Source organism: Bufo gargarizans, chromosome 4, assembly GCF_014858855.1.
Source record: "Bufo gargarizans isolate SCDJY-AF-19 chromosome 4, ASM1485885v1, whole genome shotgun sequence".
In the NCBI taxonomy this organism is placed as follows: Eukaryota; Metazoa; Chordata; class Amphibia; order Anura; family Bufonidae; genus Bufo; species Bufo gargarizans.
In genome coordinates this window covers 377,596,818-377,614,132 of record NC_058083.1, presented here as the reverse complement: position 1 = coordinate 377,614,132, position 17,315 = coordinate 377,596,818, and the positions used below count along the sequence as shown (strand labels likewise).

Here is a 17,315-nt window from a genome sequence, read left to right as displayed (position 1 = left end):
TTTTTGGGGGGCAACTGGTATATCACACCAGTGGAAATTATTTGCTCCAATAGCATTTGGCAATATCTGTAGCTGAGGTAACGCAGCTAAACCGCAAACCAATGCTGCACTACCTAAATGCACTATATAAAAAGTATATGATTGATATATCACACCCATGCTTCAATCAGTTTTTTGGGGGAGCAACTGGTATATCACACCAGTAGAAATTATTTGTTCTAATAGCGTTTGACACTGCAGTATCGCAGCAGAACCACACACAACTGCTGCACAATACAAATGCACTATAATATACTTTATAATATACACTATAATATACTTTCTATGTTAGAAAAGTATATTATAAATATATTACACCCCTCAGTAAGTCACACATATCGATAGCACACCTATACCAGTCCTTGAAAGGACTTTTGTGGCCCTATTAGCTAGCATTTGGTGTCCCTAACAGTCTGTCCCTGCTCCACACAGCAACCTCTCCCTACACTGGCAAAAGACTGAATGTAAAATGGCAGCCGACCAGGATAAAGCTCAAGACACCTGGAGCACAACCCCCCTGTAGTATGTTGAAGATTAGACGTCAGCGCTCCGGTCGTAACATGATGGAAATATATGGCATGTGGGACAGCCATATAAATAATCCCCTTCATCAGGAGCAAAGTTAATAACCAGAATAGCAGAAGTACACATATATATATATATAATACAAAATTCCCGCCTAAGAAACATCACTTCTAGAGTTGAGCGAACACCTGGATGTTCGGGTTCGAGAAGTTCGGCCGAACATCCCGGAAATGTTCGGGTTCGGGATCCGAACCCGATCCGAACTTCGTCCCGAACCCGAACCCCATTGAAGTCAATGGGGACCCGAACTTTTCGGCACTAAAACGGCTGTAAAACAGCCCAGGAAAGGGCTAGAGGGCTGCAAAAGGCAGCAACATGTAGGTAAATCCCCTGCAAACAAATGTGGATAGGGAAATTAATTAAAATAAAAATTAAATAAATAAAAATTAACCAAAATCAATTGGAGAGAGGTTCCATAGCAGAGAATCTGGCTTCCCGTCACCCACCACTGGAACAGTCCATTCTCAGATATTTAGGCCCCGGCACCCAGGCAGAGGAGAGAGGTCCCGTAACAGACAATCTGGCTTCATGTCAGCAGAGAATCAGTCTTCATGTCATAGCAGAGAATCAGGCTTCACGTCACCCACCACTGTAAGAGTCCATTTTCATAAATTTAGGCCCAGCACCCAGGCAGAGGAGAGAGGTCCCGTAACAGAGGATCTGGCTTCATGTCAGCAGAGAATCAGTCTGCATGTCATAGCAGAGAATCAGGCTTCACGTCAGCCACCACTGCAACAGTCCATTGTCATAAATTTAGGCCCAGCACCCAGGCAGAGGAGAGAGGTCCCGTAACAGACGATCTGGCTTCATGTCAGCAGAGAATCAGTCTGCATGTCATAGCAGAGAATGAGGCTTCACGTCACCCACCACTGCAACAGTCCATTGGCATATATTTAGGCCTAGCACACAGGCAGAGCAGAGAGGTCCCGTAACAGACAATCTGGCTTCATGACAGCAGAGAATCAGTCTGCATGTCATAGCAGAGAATGAGGCTTCACGTCACCCACCACTGCAACAGTCCATTGGCATATATTTAGGCCTAGCACACAGGCAGAGCAGAGAGGTCCCGTAACAGACGATCTGGCTTCATGTCAGCAGAGAATCAGTCTGCATGTCATAGCAGAGAATGAGGCTTCACGTCACCCACCACTGCAACAGTCCATTGGCATATATTTAGGCCTAGCACACAGGCAGAGCAGAGAGGTCCCGTAACAGACAATCTGGCTTCATGACAGCAGAGAATCAGTCTGCATGTCATAGCAGAGAATGAGGCTTCACGTCACCCACCATGTCCGACCATGTCCACGACCATGTCCACGTCCGCGTCCCTTACTAGATGTTTTTCTCATTGTTATGGTTCACCACAACAACAAATATATTATTTGGCCCAATGTATTGTATTCAAATTCAGCGGGATATAAATTTGAGGCCTAGTATTTAGGCGCTGGGTGACCGGTATGGATTTAGTGACAGAATTAGACTTGGAAATGCACAGAAGCGTGTGTGTGTGAAGTTATTCTGAATGACCCAATGTGCACCTTGAATATTATATACCCTTTTAGGGATAGATTTCAAATAGCTCTGATATAGCAGAAACCACTAAATTATGAAATTGCTAAATTGGGAATTGTACTTCAACCCAGAACAAAAAATGTGCTTTGACGGACACTAAATAACTTTCCCAGCCACAACAGGACAGCGTTAACGAGAGATTTAGCAGGATATAAATTTGAGGCCTAGTATTTAGGCGCTGGGTGACAGGTATGGGTTTAGTGACAGAATTAGACTTGGAAATACACAGTAGCGGGTGTGTGTGAAGTTATTCTGAATGACCCAATGTGCACCTTGAATATTATATACCCTTTTAGGGATAGATTTCAAATAGCTCTGATATAGCAGAAACCACTAAATTATGAAATTGCTAAATTGGGAATTGTATTTCAACCCAGAACAAAAAATGTGCTTTGACGGACACTAAATAACTTTCCCAGCCACAACAGGACAGCGTTAACGAGAGATTTAGCAGGATATAAATTTGAGGCCTAGTATTTAGGCGCTGGGTGACAGGTATGGGTTTAGTGACAGAATTAGACTTGGAAATACACAGTAGCGGGTGTGTGTGAAGTTATTCTGAATGACCCAATGTGCACCTTGAATATTATATACCCTTTTAGGGATAGATTTCAAATAGCTCTGATATAGCAGAAACCACTAAATTATGAAATTGCTAAATTGGGAATTGTATTTCAACCCAGAACAAAAAATGTGCTTTGACGGACACTAAATAACTTTCCCAGCCACAACAGGACAGCGTTAACGAGAGATTTAGCAGGATATAAATTTGAGGCCTAGTATTTAGGCGCTGGGTGACAGGTATGGGTTTAGTGACAGAATTAGACTTGGAAATACACAGTAGCGGGTGTGTGTGAAGTTATTCTGAATGACCCAATGTGCACCTTGAATATTATATACCCTTTTAGGGATAGATTTCAAATAGCTCTGATATAGCAGAAACCACTAAATTATGAAATTGCTAAATTGGGAATTGTATTTCAACCCAGAACAAAAAATGTGCTTTGACGGACACTAAATAACTTTCCCAGCCACAACAGGACAGCGTTAACGAGAGATTTAGCAGGATATAAATTTGAGGCCTAGTATTTAGGCGCTGGGTGACAGGTATGGGTTTAGTGACAGAATTAGACTTGGAAATACACAGTAGCGGGTGTGTGTGAAGTTATTCTGAATGACCCAATGTGCACCTTGAATATTATATACCCTTTTAGGGATAGATTTCAAATAGCTCTGATATAGCAGGAACCACTAAATTATGAAATTGCTAAATTGGGAATTGTATTTCAACCCAGAACAAAAAATGTGCTTTGACGGACACTAAATAACTTTCCCAGCCACAACAGGACAGCGGTAACGAGAGATTTAGCAGGATATAAATTTGAGGCCTAGTATTTAGGCGCTGGGTGACAGGTATGGGTTTAGTGACAGAATTAGACTTGGAAATACACAGTAGCGGGTGTGTGTGAAGTTATTCTGAATGACCCAATGTGCACCTTGAATATTATATACCCTTTTAGGGATAGATTTCAAATAGCTCTGATATAGCAGGAACCACTAAATTATGAAATTGCTAAATTGGGAATTGTACTTCAACCCAGAACAAAAAATGTGCTTTGACGGACACTAAATAACTTTCCCAGCCACAACAGGACAGCGGTAACGAGAGATTTAGCGGGATATAAATTTGAGGCCTAGTATTTAGGCGCTGGGTGACCGGTATGGATTTAGTGACAGAATTAGACTGGGATATGGCCAAAAAATAACCACACTATTGCTGGTTAAATGCACTTGGTGACGGGCGCAGCTTGCCCCTGATTTAGTATATGGCCAAAAAATGAACAGACTATTGCTGGTTAAATGCACTTGGTGTCACAGCTTGACGCACCACACTACTGAGGGTTAAATGCACTTGGTGACGGGCGCAGCTTGCCCCTGATGTAGTATATGGCCAAAAAATGAACAGACTATTGCTGGTTAAATGCACTTGGTGTGACAGCTTCACCCTGATGTAGGCTTTAGCCAAAAAACAACCACACCATTGAGGGTTAAATGCACTTGGTGACAGGCGCAGCTTGCCCCTGATTTAGTATATGGCCAAAAAAATGAACAGACTATTGCTGGTTAAATGCACTTGGTGTGACAGCTTCACCCTGATGTAGGCTTTAGCCAAAAAACAACCACACCATTGAGGGTTAAATGCACTTGGTCGCAGCTTGGATGCACTTGGTCGCAGCACCGCACAAGACACAAAATGGCCGCCGATCACCCCAGAAAAAAGTGACTGACAAACGGTCTGGGCAGCCTAAAAACAGTGAGTGAGCATTTGAATTTCAGCAGCTCAATGATGCACAGCTGCAGATCGATCGATTAATCAAGTGAAGTCCTTTGGAGGAGTTAATCTGCCTAATCTCGCCCTACTGTCGCATCCGCAACCTCTCCCTACGCTAATCAGAGCAGAGTGACGGGCGGCGCTATGTGACTCCAGCTTAAATAGAGGCTGGGTCACATGGTGCTCTGGCCAATCACAGCCATGCCAATAGTAGGCATGGCTGTGACGGCCTCTTGGGGCAAGTAGTATGACGCTTGTTGATTGGCTGCTTTGCAGCCTTTCAAAAAGCGCCAAGAAAGCGTCACAAAAGCGCCAAGAAAGCGACGAACACCGAACCCGAACCCGGACTTTTACGAAAATGTCCGGGTTCGGGTCCGTGTCACGGACACCCCAAAATTCGGTACGAACCCGAACTATACAGTTCGAGTTCGCTCATCCCTAATCACTTCCGGTTTCGGAAACAAACAGCAAGTGGTGCGTTCCACTGTGGAACGCATGTGATAACAAAACTGATAATGGCAACTAGTAAATGGACCTAATGTATACAATTTCAAATGTACTAGTTAGCGACAAGGCAACATCTACATTAGAATTAAAAATAGAACGCTGATGGTCAGGGAAAAATATAGATTAGATGCGTTCGATCCTCAGATGGAACGCATGAAAACGAAAATAGGTTAACTTCCAGTCTGGTGGAAAGATGGAACGCATGGCTGAAATGCACGGTTCCCAGTGCGCATGCGCTCTGCTAAAACATACTTAAAAGCGAGGATAACTATAAAATAATAATATAATAGGGGTGCCGAAGGCACTAGGGTTCAGATTTAGAATGTAACAATATATGGAGGATATATAGGGGGACAATTATCAATGTGTATATATGGGGGTTGGGCAAAAACTATGTAAATGGAACGCATGGTGAAGCAGTAGTGAAATATATGTAAATAGGGGAAGGGGAGGCTCTCTATCCACAGGATGTATAAATTAATATAATCAATATAGCTAAAATAAATCACTGGGGGTCACTAAGAGAGGATGTTGGTACAGTCTATTATAATATGTATATATATATATATATATATATATATATATATATGAAAGGTGAAAAAACAAAGTGAGCTTACGGTTGGTAGGTTCAACCTTATAACACGTTACAATTCCAAACACTCTGAGATCAGAAAGATCCTGAACAAACATTGGACTATTCTCCTAAAAGACCCTATCATAGGCCCAACGATTCCCAAATTCTCAAACCTTACCTATAGAAAAGCACATACCATAAAAAATATTATAGCACCTTCTTATCCTAAATTGCCCCAGGATCCCATTTCTCTTTTATCCAGAAGCTCTAAAACCACTAAAACACACCTAAAATTAGGCTAATCCAAATGTGGCATTAAAAGGTGCAAAGGTTGCGCCATTATCTGTTGTGTGAGACAAGTTCAATTACCATCACCCAGAGAACCCATTATACTATGCCACGCTATGAATTGTAGTACTTTGAATGTTATCTACCTTCTACAATGCCCGAGTGATCTCTTATATGTGGGTAGGACCACCCAGTGTTTAACAGAACAGATGAACAATCACCGTTCAAATATACGACGGAAAGTAGCAACCCATAGCTTATCCCGCCATTTTTCATTATATCATAAAGGCGATCCATCTACATTGAGGGTTACGCCCCTCGAATGAATCCCACATTCTTACCAGACATTTATATAGTATTTTTAAACTTAATACTTTGACACCTTTTGGTCTTAACGAGTCTCTGGAGTACACTAATTATTAACAGTCATTAATTATAATCCGTTATCATTTATATATTTTGATATTATAAAATGTATTATATATTTATATATATATATATATATTACTATTTTTTTATATATATATTTAGCAATTTGATCAACTTTTATTGATATCCATTATGCCTAATGTTCATGTGATTATGTGTTGCTAATACGTATATTTATTGGGTATGATTTTAGCTATGATCACTAGGATTTTATTGGATTATATGCAGTATGTTTCTATTTGTGGTTTTATGGCATATGGCTCTTATATCATTATAGGTGCACCGTTTTTCATGCACCATTATTACCCCGTTTTTATGACATACATTTTTTAAATTAATAATATATATATATATATAATTTTTTTAAATATATATATATATATATATATATATATCTATATGCATATATATAATATATATATATATATATATATATTTATAAACAGCAAATACCGCAGCAGCACAGTCAGACAGTGTGCACTGGGTGCAATTCCTCACAGAGGGCGGCTTCTCCTCCAGGATATGTACTTTTCAAAGAACGAGGCAGCACTTCCAGATTTCGGTGGCAGGGTGAAGACCCCAAAACTTTATTCCCAGCAACGTTTCAGCCTACTCAATGAGGCCTTTGTCAAGCTTGACAAAGGCCTCATTGAGTAGGCCGAAACGTTGCTGGGAATAAAGTTTTGGGGTCTTCACCCTGCCACTGAAATCTGGAAGTGCTGCCTCGTTCTTTGAAAAGTGTGTGTGTATATATATATATATATATATATATATATATATATATATATACATATATATATATATATATATATATATATATATAAAATGTATAAATGGGAAGCACTCCAGAAGGTAAAAATGCAAAAAAATACTTTATTTACCCAAAAAGGAATATATATATATATATATATATATATATATATATATATAGTACAGACCAAAAGTTTGGACACACCTTCTCATTCAAAGAGTTTTCTTTATTTTCATGACTATGAAAATGATAGATTCACACTGAAAGAGACACTGTCAGGCCTTCTGAGCAAATTTAAATCTTTAGATGCCCTCCTCGGTCTTGTAAAAAGTTTCCAATTGCCTGTCCTTAGCAGTGGTTTCCTAGCAGATATTCTACCATGAAGGCCTGATTCACACAGTCTCCTCTTAACAGTTGTTCTAGAGCTGTGTCTGTTGCTAGAACTCTGTGTGACATTGACCTGGTCTCTAATCTGAGCTGCTGTTAACCAGCGATTTCAGATGAACTTATCCTCCGCAGCAGAGGTGACTCTTGGTCTTCCTTTCCTGGGGCGGTCCGCATGTGAGCCAGTTTCTTTGTAGCGCTTGATGGTTTTTGTGACTGCACTTGGGGACACTTTCAAAATTTTCCCAATTTTTCAGACTGACTGACCTTCATTTCTTAAAGTAATGATGGCCACTCGTTTTTCTTTACTTAGCTGTTTTTTTCTTGCCATAATACATATTCTAACAGTCTATTCAGTAGGACTATCAGCTATGTATCCACCTGACTTCTCCACAACGCAACTGATGGTCCCAACCCCATTTATAAGGCAAGGAATCCCACTCACTAAACCTGACAGGGCACACCTGTTAAGTGAAAACCATTTCAGGTGACTACCTCTTGAAGCGCTCATCAAAAGAATGCCAAGAGTGTGCAAAGCAGTAATCAGACCTATTGAAAATAAATGCTGCAGGGTTTTGTACCAGCGTGTTAGGACCTTATAAGAATGTTCCTAGACTCTGACACAACGCGAAAACCCATGTGAACATGAATGCATCCGTACTATATCTCTTTCTGTGAATGTTCTACCTAACTCCTTTGACCATTGGGCTATATATGCAGGTGTACCCTTGTTTTGCCCCGTTAAGAAAGAACTGTAGAGGAGTGAGACTTCAAACCAAGTCAAATCTCCTGTCTGCAGATTTTTGGAATGTAGGATCTTACATGCTGATAGCAATTCTGCCCTATCTAGAAAATTGGACGTGAGCGCATCCACGCCCGGCGGCTGAGGCACCCCGTCTCTGTAAACCAGGCCAGTATTAAAACTAGCCCAAGTCTGGTCTTTAAACTTACTCCAAATCTGAGGCGCATTAAGGGATAGTGGCCTTAACAGGAAAGGAATCAGTGAGGCTGGCATTAAAGGTGAAGGCAAACCCAGGATATCCCTATCATTTGCTACTGAGCGTATCGTTGCTACTATGCCCTGCAGTATCGGGTTAGTGAAGGGAGGTACAGTCTTTTTCAGACCCCAAAGACCCGCTAGTTGGGGTGGAGTAGCAGAGATGAGATCCATACTCACTCCATAAATGTGCTTGTTTCTGGAGTTGAGTTGGAGCCACCTTTTCATAATTATTGCCTTGTAGTACACATATGGGTCTAGAAGCCCGAAACTGCTGTGCCCCTTCCTCATAGACAGTCTAGCATAGGGTAATCTTGCTATTTTCTTATTCCATAGGAACTTCGAAAAGGAAGATTTAATTTGCTGAAAGAAACTCTTGGGAATGAAAATAGGGAGCATTTGTAAGACGTATAGTAGCTGAGGCATGATAAAGGTCTTAAGAAGATTTTTTCGACCCATCCAAGATATATATGGGACCGCCAGGGATGTAAGCTGGCTCTGAATTTTAGTCACCATAGGAGGGAAGTTAATTCTGTAGGTATTTCCAAGTTCCCGGGGAATTTTAATTCCCAAATAGGTAAGGTATGATGATTGCGACTTAAAAGACCCTGAGTTTTGGTAACCACTGAGGGGTGGGCCGAAACATTCATGGCTTCAGATTTAGTGCAATTGACTTTAAAATTAGAGAGCACACCAAACTTGTCGAATACGTCTAACAAATGAGGGAATGCTTCCAAAGGATTGGTGACGAAGATCAACAAATCGTCCGCAAAGGCAGCAGTGTGTTGTTGGGGCAATGGGTCTGGTAGTTTCAACCTGTGTATATTAGGATGCTCCAAAATTGCCTGGATTAACGTTTCCATCACCAGTATGAAGAGTGAAGGTGACAACGGGCACCCCTGGCGGGTTCCATTGGTTATGGAGAACGCCGCTGAAAGAGTGCTGTTCACCATCACTCTGGCCCCCGGCGAAGAATATAATGACATGATCGCCTGAATAAATGCTGTAGGTATGCCAAAACGGCTGAGAGCTCTCTGCATAAATACCCAGTCCACCCGGTCAAATGCTTTTTCAGCATCGACACTGAGGAATACTAGGGGCTGAGAACATTTTTTAGCATATGCCATGGCTGACAAGATTCTACATGAGTTGTGATTGCCTTCCCGCCCCGGGACAAAGCCAGCCTGTTCAGGGTGTATCAATTCGGGTAGGAGTCGGCTCAATCTGGAAGCTAGAATTTTTGCCCAAACCTTTACGTCAACATTCAGTAAGGATATCGGCCTGTAGCTTCCACATTGCTCCAAGTCCTTACCTTCTTTCGGTAGTGTGGTTATAATAGCTTCAAGGGACTGGGCATGCAGAGAGCCCCCCGCTAGTAATGAGCCACACCATTTAGTCATATGAGGAAGGAGCACAGGGAGGAACTTCTTATAGTAGCCTATAGGAAATCCGTCTGGTGCCGGACTTTTCCCTGATGGCATGGAATTTATGATTACTCTGAGTTCCTTCTCCAGGATGGGCTGAAGAAGCAACTCACAATCACTGGCCTTGATACATAGGAGATGTAGCGAGTTCAGGAATTCATCCATCATTTTAATCCTCTCACCTCCCTTCACCATTTCACTACCCCCCAGATTATAAAGCTGAGCATAGAAATCTTTAAAGGCCGCTGCTATCTCCGCTGTTTTGGTCACTCTATCAACAGACGAATTCCTTATCCCCTGAATATACGTGACATCTTTACGCTGTTTTATAAGACGGGACATATATTTCGAGCCCTTATCTCCGTGAGCATACATTTTCACCTTAGCGTACTGATAAGCTTTTGCTGACTGCACATTAAGTAGGTCTTTTAACTGACCTCTCAAGAGTGTGAGATCCTTCTGGACCCGAAGGACCTGTGCCCGCTTGCAAAGGGATTCTAGGCTAGTAATCTGGGATAATAAGGCCTGCAGTTGTTTTTGCCTATCACATTTAAGCTTACATCCTAGAGAAATGAGCTTACAGCTTTGTGCGTCTCCCAAACTGTCTTCATGGAGGTGTCCTCCGGGGGATTCGCCTGAAAAAACAATGTGAGTTTTTGAAGTAAGTACTTACAATCAACTTCCCTATCCAGAAGGGTTTCGTTTAAGCGCCAGGTTTTCGCCCTCGCAGATAGGCCAGTAAAACATACAGAGACCGATACTGGTGCATGATCTGAAATAGTCACCGGGCCTATGGTAGCAGATCACACTAGCTCTAGATGCTGCTCAGAGATAAACATATAATCGAGTCTCTGGAAGGTGCCATGTACAGCTGAGAAGAATGTAAAATCCTTAGTCGTGGGGTGCAACAGTCTCCAAACATCAGCCAGACCCAATCTCTTCAGCGTACCGTAGACACCTCCCAGAGAGCGTTGAGAGTGGCTGGACAAACCAGATGAAGTGTCTAGAACTGGCGACAGGGCTAAGTTAATGTCCCCTCCTACAATTCTGACACCTTCGGCAAAGCTATCCAATTTGGATAGTGTCCTCTTGAGCCAGAGCCCTTGACACGAGCGTAACAATATCTGACCCTAGCTTGCCTTTGACAAAAAAGAACCGCCCTTCCGGGTCTGCCTGCGTCATAGTGTGTGAAAAGGGTACAGTGTTTGCAAAAGCGATGCTCACTTCCCTTGACGACTTCTCAAAGGTGCTGTGGAACCACATTTTAAAATGAAGTCTTGTTATGCAGGGGATATGACCCACTTTAAAATGTGTTTCCTGCAGAAAACATATGTCCGTCTTGTGAGCGTTTCTGCAGCGTATTCATGCCTCTAACATTAAAAGTAGTGCAGGTTACTTGAGTCATAGTGTTAAGTTTCTAGAGCCAAACCCGGCATCACACAACCCTTATACTGCGGTGAAGGTGGAGGAGGGAAGAGGGGAGGAGGAGAGAGGAGGTTGGAAAGGCCAGGGGGGACGGGGGGGGGGGGGGGGGAGGGGATAGAAACACAAACAAACATAAGGTCCACATTAGTGAACTACCTAAACTAGACGGTAATATGGAGTGAAAATAAATTGACAGGGGGCAATAGAAGTAAGCCCAGAGATGGAAATTCACTCCTACACCAGAGCCTCGTCTGGGAGTGGGGGTGACCAGACGAAGCAAAAATGAGAATAACATATGGGCCTGGAAGAGGTCCACCAGGCCCGTGCCTCACAAGCTCAGTCAAACTTTAAATCAAGTAACATACTGCAAGCAGACAAATAACATGTATAGGCAGTGTAAAATACATTGCACCAGAGATGGAAACACAGGGTGGTGTGGCAAAGCCATTACTCATACTATTACTACCTGGCCAGCGATTCCACTCTCAGAGAAGGCAACTTTCGTAATGGAGTGGAGCTCCATACCTCTGCGCCTCACCAATCAAACAAGTAAGACATGCTTCAAGGAAACAATCGGGTCGCAGAAACATGCGACTGCAAACTGGAGGTCACATAACACGCCAAACTGCACCCATAATGCTGGCATAGGTTGAGACCTCTCACTAGCTGGTAATGTCCCGGCTGGTGGGTTTCTTCTTCTTTGGCTGCGACCAGGATCCCGAATCTGGTAAGTCCGGCAGAGAGTCCTCCGAAGTATCGATCTGGAGCCAAGAAGGTATCTCAATAGGCGCGATCTGGAGGATGAGCCAAGCAGCTGGTAAGTCAGTCGGGTTCCTAACTATACACTTCCGGCCGTTGCTGGAAAACGCCAGACCAAATGGAAAAAGCCACCTGTACATGATGTTGTTGGCCTTCAGATGGTCTGTCAGAGGTCGTAGCAATCTCCTCTTGTTAAGGGTAGCTGGAGAGATGTCCTGGAACAGTTGGATCCGTTCTCTGCCATGCTGCAAATCAGTGCGGCTCCTAGCCTCCTTAAGCAGAGCCGCAGTGTCCATATAATTTAATAGACCACACACAATGTCCCTGGGGGGATCATTCGGTTTAGGCACCGTTCTCAGAGCCCTGTGGGCCCTTTCAACTACTATCGTAGCCGCTCTGTCTTCCCCAGGAGGTCAGAAAAAATGGAGGAGACCGCTTCCAGTATCTGGTCAGGGAGGACAGCTTCAGGGACTCCTCGGATCCTAACATTCCTCCTCCGGCTGCGATTCTCTTGGTCTTCCAAGAGGGTGAAGGCGGTATTGATAGATTCCGCTTGCATGGCAGTTCGTTTCTCCAGGTGAGAGCTGAAGGCAACCATTTCGGCTTGATTATGTCCCAAGGTCTCGACCCTGTGCCCAATCTGTTTCAGGTCACCTTTTATATCCACCAGCTCCTTCATCACTGGGGTTATAGCGTGGGATAGCGCTTGCTTAAGGAACCGTTTAGTGATTCGGTCCTGCGTCCCATTACCGCTGGCTACCGTAGAGTCAGAGACGCTGCCTGCATCAGATTCAAGCGATTGGTCTCTTCGGCGTTCAGAAGCCATCTTGCACGCACGTCCTGCTGAGACGGCCGCTTTACTGAGATATTTCTCCATGTCGGCACTCTTCAACTCTGGTTTTGCGGGTTCTCTCGGGTCTCTAGTTTTATCTTTACCGGTTTTGACCATTCTGGTAGCTTTTACAGCCAAGGTATAAGCTGTGCACGGGCCTAGTGTGGTGGAGCGAGCTAACACACATCCACCATGCTCTCAGTCCAGGCTCCGCCCCCAGCTCACTATGTTTTTTCACCTTTCCTACCAAACTCTCATTTTGACTTGTTTTTAAGACCCTAGTTTCTGACTCTCATAATAAATTCCTGGGGTAGCCTTTATCCAGAAACCTTTTCTTGAGAATGGAGAGCTGTTCCTTCAGCACTCCGTCGTCAGAGCAGTTTCTCCGAAACCTTCTCATCTGGCTATATGGAATATTATTTTTCCATCTATTATGGTGGCAACTCTTAAAATCAAGATAACTGTTTGTGTCTACTTTTTTAAAATGTGTTCTGGTAGTAATAGTGTTATTGATAATCTCTAAGTCCAAGTCCAGAAAAGTAGCCTTGGAAGAGTAGTGTTCTAATGTAAACGTGATATTCCAAGTGTTTATATTAATGTTTTTGTCAAATGATGACAAGGTATCGGAGTTTCCTTCCCATATAAGAATCACGTTGTCAATGTACCTCTTATAAAACCTAATATTCGGATGAGTAAGGAAACCATGTTCGTTCTCAAAAGCCCCCATAGAAATGTTCGCATAGGCAGGTGCAAATTTAGTGCCAATTGCTGTCCCTTTACATTGTTGATAAATAGTGTCTTGAAAATTAAAATAGTTGTGATTTAAAATAAACTGTATAGAATCTAAAACAAAAGCTCTCTGAGATAGAGGCATCATAGGGTCGATTGCAAGCATGTTCTCAACTGCTTGTATTCCTAGTGAATGAGTAATATTGCTATATAAAGAACTAACATCAAGTGTTTCTGATGTTTCTTAGGCGGGAATTTTGTATTGTATATATCTGTGTACTACTGCTATTCTGATTATTAACTTTTCTCCTGAATGAAGGGGATTATTTGTCCTCCCCGAAACGCGCTGAGCCTTTTAACTTTAGAATAAAAAAGATTGATGAAGAGTTGCTGTCCCACGTGCCATATATTTCCATCCTGGTATGACCGAACCGCTGACGTCTAATCTTCAACATACTACAGGCGATCCTGGCTGGGGGGTTGTGCTCCAGGTGTCTTGAGTTTTATCCTGGTGGCACGCCCCCTGTGAAGTGAGTTCATCAGGGTGTCTCCCTGGTTTGATTTTAATATAACACGTATTTAGTGTATATTTGATTTTCTTATGTTTACTTCCTCTTAGCACACTGGAAAAATACTAATAACATAGCAAAACCAGCACGCTAGTTTTATTGGTATTCACTTGGGTGTCATATATATTTACCCTGAGGCTTGTTTTTGGGCCATTAATATTACCTATTTTTGCTGAGAATGGAGCTGTTATATGTTTGTTTGTCCTGTGTTGGTTTTTATATGTAAGCGAGGTTGTCTTGAGATGTCTGTTTTGACAATTCAGCCGTTCGCGGCCTAACTTTTATCTTTCATCTCATTAGAACCATAAACTCCTTTGGTTTAGTTTAGGGCCTTGATATTAATTATGATGTTAGATGGACCTGGTGGTCCAATTGATAGGACTTTGAGTATGTTAAAGATTGCTGATTTATTTAAATACTTGGGTATGATGAAATCTCCCAAGATTGAAGATTTTTTACAGCTCAACTTAATCCCACTGATTGGTAAATTGAGGTCCAAAGTTACGGTTTGGCTTCGAATTCCATTATCTAGGGCTGACAGAATATCCCTGGTGAAGATGGTGATGCTACCTTAACTCCTCTATGTCCTTAAGAACTCTCCAATATGGATTGAGGATACGTTTTTGAAATTAATTGAAAGAATAAATAACGATTTGCTCTGGAGAAGAAAGCGGGTAAGGTTAAAGTTGGAGTACCGATGTAACAGGGAGGTTTGAATCTTCCCTATTTCAAGGGCTACTTTATATACATCTACAGAGCTGGCAGGCTGCAGGAGGAGAGAAAAAACTGTAAAAATATATAGAAATGTGACCTTATCATCATCGTAGTGACCCACATAATAAAATTATATTATTTTTACCACATAGTGAACGCTGTAAAATAATGTAAAAATTGCAGTTTTTTTATTTTTCCCCCTAAAAATAAAATAATAAAAGTTATTTAATACAATATATATTCCAAAATGGTTCCTAAAAAAATCTACAACTAAGCCTGCAAAAAAATAAAAACATTTAGAAGAAAAAATTTAAAAAGTTATGACTTCTAGAACACAAAGGGGGAAGAGATTATCGGTCCCCAAGGCTAAGATTAATGATATTGCTAAGGGGTTAAAAATGCAATAGTGTCCCCTGAGTTGTGCTCCAACAAAATTTACTGCAGACGCACATAAAAAATCCACAATAAAAAACGTTTGCCCATCCTAAATTTACATTTAGTCTAATTTTTTGTGCATACACTTACAAAACCTGCGCTACTGTACGTGTGACATACTTGCAAACATATATACCATTTAATATGCTGAAAGCGAGCAGTAAGGGATGGGGAAGTGGCCGTGCTGCTGATGGTGCATGCAGAGGCTGTGGCCCTATGTGCAGTGAAACTGTGCCTGCTGCCAGAGTACAAGAAACTCATCCACAATATCTAACATATCCTAGTTTTCAGTGCAGCGCAGGACACCACTAATGACATCACACCAGTGCGACTAGGTGGTCGGTTGGATTGCAGCAGATAATGTTTCCAGTTGACTAAGCACCACCCTGTCTTCCTCAAAGTCCAGTCTCAGTAGCCAAGAGTCTGGTCAACAGAATCCTCACCCTGATCCTCCTTCCTTTCACCATGGAAAGTCTTGGCAAACAAGTATCTCACACTCAGATATTCCGAGGAGCTCTTTTCATCGCCATTCCTTGATTTGGCCCTCTCGCCAAGCACGCTTGAAGAGGTACATGTGAAGATCTTGTGCACTGATTTTCAAACTCTTGAGCATCCACAGTCATTTAGTGTTTCATGAGGTGGATGATGATGAGGAGACACAGTTGCTAATAAGTCAATTGCAATTAGTGTCTCAAGAGGTTCATGATGAGCTTGAGACACAGTTGTCAATAAGTGAGGCTCTTGTTAGTTCAACAAGTCAGGAGGATGACCAGAGTGAGGAAGTGGAACAGGAGGTGGTGGATGATGAAATCACTGACTCAACCTGGGAAGGTGGCAAGCAGAGCGAGGACAGCAGTACAGAGGGGGAGGGATCCGTAGCACTGCAACAGGCTGGAAGAGGCAGTTGGGTAGCAAAAGAGAGAAGGCAGGCCTCAACAAACAGGCCCGCAACTGTTCCTCGGAGAACCCACTTGCGGCAATCTCCCTTGCCAAGGGGTAGGTGTTCTGCAGTCTGGCAAACAATATATTTTTTTTTTTGAGGAAAGCGAGGATGATTTTGCAACCTGTGCTGTACCAAAATGAGTAGGGGAGTGAACACTAGCAACCTCACCACCACCAGCATGATCCTCCACATGGCATCAAATCACCCTAATAGGTGGGCCGAATGCCTGGGTTCACAATCGGTGTCTGCGGGTCAAACCACTGCCTCCTCTTCCCCTGTGTTACGTGCTGGCCAATCCCCTCTCCAAGATGCAGGCCCGGATGTCTCCCGCCCTGCACCTGGACCTTTGCAAGCATCCTCATCTACCACATCCACTTCTGTGTCCCAGCGCAGCTTACAGATGTCCATAGCCCAGGCCTTTGAACGAAAGCGCAAATACCCAGCCACCCACCCACAGGCCAAAGCACTAAATGCGCACCTTTCCAAATTTATGGCCCTGGAAATGTCACCATTTAGGTTGTGGACACCAAGGCTTTCAGCAGCCTGATGGTGGTGGCCGTTCCTCATTACTCAGTCCTCAGCCACCACTATTTTTCGATGTGTGTGCCGTCCCCGCCTTACACCAGCATGTGTCCCATAACATCACCCGTGCCCTGACCAATGCAGTTATTGGGAAGGTCCATTTAATGATTGACACATGGACAAGTGATTTTGGCCAGGGACGCCATCGGGCAGTGCTATGCCATCAGTGTAGCACTGCAGTGGGGACGCGGCAACAGGCCGAGCTGAAACCTATTTGCTTTGGTGACAAACAGCACACCACCGCAGAGCTATGGCAGGGTATAATGGCCATAACTTGGTGGCGGCTTTGGAGCTCGGCAAGCTCGCACACATACCATGCCTAGCCGACATGTTCAACTTAGTGGTTCAGTGGTTTCACAAAGCCTACCCCAATTTTCCTGAGCTTCTGGTGAAGGTTCTCTGAATGTGTGCCTATTTCCGAAAGTTATCTACAGCTGCCGCCGGT

The 17,315-nt window shown here is 43.0% G+C and overlaps 1 protein-coding gene across 1 annotated transcript in view; it reads left to right on the top strand.

Annotated features, from left to right (window-relative positions):
- LOC122934466 (SPARC-related modular calcium-binding protein 2-like) overlaps positions 1 to 17,315 on the top strand; it is a 318,924-nt gene that overhangs the window by 101,600 nt on the left and 200,009 nt on the right. The window lies entirely within an intron of this gene.